The following is a 3347-nucleotide window of genomic DNA, read 5'->3' as shown; positions in this document are numbered from 1 at the left end:
TGACTATGTTGTTGCAGCTTGAAAGTGGAGGGGTATGTTTGATTATCATGCTTATTTGGCATTGTGGCTGCGGTCGTTGTTGATTTGCCTGAGGGTCTATAATGCTCACCGTGGTGCTTATCGTTTAACCCAAGCCCCCAGCATGCAATATACTCAGTTCATATTAGTTCATGTTATGAATCGAAATATTGACCGTTGAAACGCATGATTTTATAGAGATCAATTACCCTGGTAAGGTAAGTACTAAAAGGGAACATTTTTGTTTTATTTCTTCATATACATTTTTAACTGTAAATAATAAAATTATAAATATATGGTGTTCATAGATTGTTCATTGTATATGAAAACGACACAGAGTTTTTAGAATTAAGAACTCACAGAAAATTTAGGTCGTCGGAATAGTATGACAAAAGAAGTGTGCCCAAAATAATGAGTAATTAATGTGCTTCCCTTGGAAGAGGTAGCATATGCTTTTACTTACTTACTTACTTATCCGGCGCTACAACCGCTTTGCGGTCTTGGCCTGCCTCAGGAGTGTCCGAAACCGCTCACGGTCTCGCGCCTTCGTCTGCCAGTCCGTTATCCCGGCCTTAATGGCGGACGCCTCCACGCCATCTTGCCACCTCAATTTGGGCCTACCACGCCTCCTCTGTCCTTGTGGACGGCCTAAAAAGACTTTACGGGCTGGGTCGTCCGTTTCCATGCGTATAACATGGCCAGCCCACCGGAGCCTGGCGAGCTTTATACGCTGTACGACAGTGAGGTCGCCGTACATCTCGTATAGCTCGTCATTATAGCGGCTCCTCCATTGTCCTTCCACACATACGGGGCCAAGTATCCTTCTGAGCATCTTCCTCTCGAACGCGGCTAAGAGGGATTCGTCAGATTTGGACAGTGTCCATGTCTCAGAGGCGTATGTGAGTACTGGTACTATATAGGTACTATATAGTCCCAGCTTCGTCCGTCGCGACAGGTTCTTTGAGGTGAACTGCTTTTTCAGGCTGTAGAATGACCGGTTGGCAGCCAGCATCCTTGCGCGCAACTCAGCTTCCATGCTATTGTCGTTGCTGACCTTTGTCCGTTTCGATGATTCCTGGTGCTTTCCGTAGTCGTTGATTCATGGGACTGGGTGACTGGCCCCGCGCCCACGTGACCGTTTTGTTTAGCGTCGGGTTGCCCCCCCCGACGTTCAGGCACCCAGTTTCCCGGGATACCCACCCCCCTCCTGGTTCGCCATGTGCCACCATCCGCCCAAGGGGTTGGGTCAAGCCCGTGTGCCCAAGCTTGGATATGTGGTGACACACGTTACCACTCTGCACGACGAGGACGTGTCGGAATAGGAGTTGGATGGGAGAGCCTGTATTATCCCTCAATGGGGCTTCGGATCCCATCCCATTACAGAGCAAATGCTATGCAAAGCATATGCTTTTATTCATCTTTATTTCCAAGTAGCTAACATCCGCAGAGCGAATCAACTGAGATGAAAAGAAACAACCTAGTTTCAACAGGTTTCGCGTCTCTTTACTTAAACGTCTTACAAAGTCTACCAAATTCAACCCGGTAATTGAAAAAAATACTCCACTTCACAAGCATGCGCTGCTTTAAAGAGACCAAGAAAGTTTATTGCACTGAATGAGAATCAAAATAGGACAATGTAATGAAACTTCAAAGTACTGGTTGGAACAAACAATTAAGCTAGTGTTGGGAAAAAGAGCACAATTAGGTGTGCTGTGCGCACACGCACGCACATCTCAGTGTGCGGTGCACATTTCGCACTGTGCGCGCTCTACGCACTGTGCGCGCACTCCGCACTGTGCGCGCACTCCGCACATTTCGCACAGTGCGAGCACACTTCACACGGTGCGCGCACTTTTCGCACACTACGCACAGTGCGAACACAGTCCGGACTTTTCGCACACTCCGCACAGTGCGAACACAGTCCGGACTTTTCGCACACTTCGCACAGTGCGAGCACACTCCGCACTTTTCGCACACTTCGCACAGTGCAAGTGCAAGTGGTACGTACACAAAGACCACGACCACACGACCAGTGTCAGCTTTTTCTCTTAGAGTTCATTTACTCAGCCATCGGGTTCGTCTAACAGTGGATGAACTTGGCGGATACCTGACCTCTTCAAGCCCAACCCCCCTCCCCCCACTCCGCCCGCCCATCCACGATGGCTATTATTGGTCCCAACAGAAAGCATGTGTAGATCCATGCAAATATTGGAAACTCCATCGATTTGACATACACCTGTTTCGAATCCTTTAAAGGGTATAGACAATATTTTTTCAATCTAAGAGCCCCATTCTACGCTGCACTTCATTCCTCGCTCTTCTTTTCCACCCTTTTACGCATGGCAAAAGCGCAGAACGTTGAAACACGCGCGCACTGCTGAAATCAATACAATTTAATCATCGTTGGCCCAAGGCATTGGGTAGAGCGAGAAACAACATAATTCTTTGCAAGTGTGGATGGCCGGTGCACGAGCACACCGAAACCGCGCGGAGACATTTGCTGCGAGAATCGAATGCACAGAACGCTGCGCTTGACCACCATCGAAAACCCGTTACACAAACACAAGGATACAACACACCCAGCCAAAAATTTAAAGGCCCCGAAACACAATATCAACACAGCGGTCCGTAACCGGAGAAATTATCAGGAAAAATCGGCTGACACCAAGCACGCGTCTCTTTAAAACAACTATGAACTGTGAAGGTCGTAGGTAAACGACGCTCCAGTGGGTTGAGGTTTCTCTTGAATTTGGCTGAGATGAAACGTGTCTGTGCTTGTACTCGGAGCCACCGCTTTGCGATTGTGCAATAAAACAGACAGCTGGTTTCACGCGAAAACTGTTATTCGCGTCGCAGGCTTGCGATAGCATCGCGTGCATCTTGTGATGCAAAAATTACAATTTTCACTCGGAAACCTAGTCAATTTTTTTGATTAACTGAAGAGAAGGGGACAGGGCGAATGGTGGGGGGGGGGGGGGGCGAAGGGCATGTGTGTGGTATGGATGTGTGCAAGCGATTTATGGATCTTTGATTCGCCCCGACTTGAACTCGTTACACCAACGGATCGGAGTCGCTAATGCTAACTGATGCTAATGCTTAAAGGCGGTTTGTCAAAATATGCTCAGTACTACACCACCTGACTTCCTGTAACATGGTACGAAGTGTGCTCGCACAGTACAAAGTGAAGCACTGCACGAAATTTGCGAAACATGCTTCCACTGTGCGAAGTGTGCGAAAAGTCCGGACTGTGCTTGCACTGTGCGTAAAGTGCGCGCACTGTGCGGAGTGTGCTCGCACTGTGCGAAAAGTGCGAAGTGCGCGTACTGTGC

Source organism: Anopheles gambiae, chromosome 2, assembly GCF_943734735.2.
Source record: "Anopheles gambiae chromosome 2, idAnoGambNW_F1_1, whole genome shotgun sequence".
Taxonomy (NCBI): Eukaryota; Metazoa; Arthropoda; class Insecta; order Diptera; family Culicidae; genus Anopheles; species Anopheles gambiae.
The sequence above is the reverse complement of the archived record's forward strand: the minus strand, read 5'-3'. Positions refer to the sequence as shown.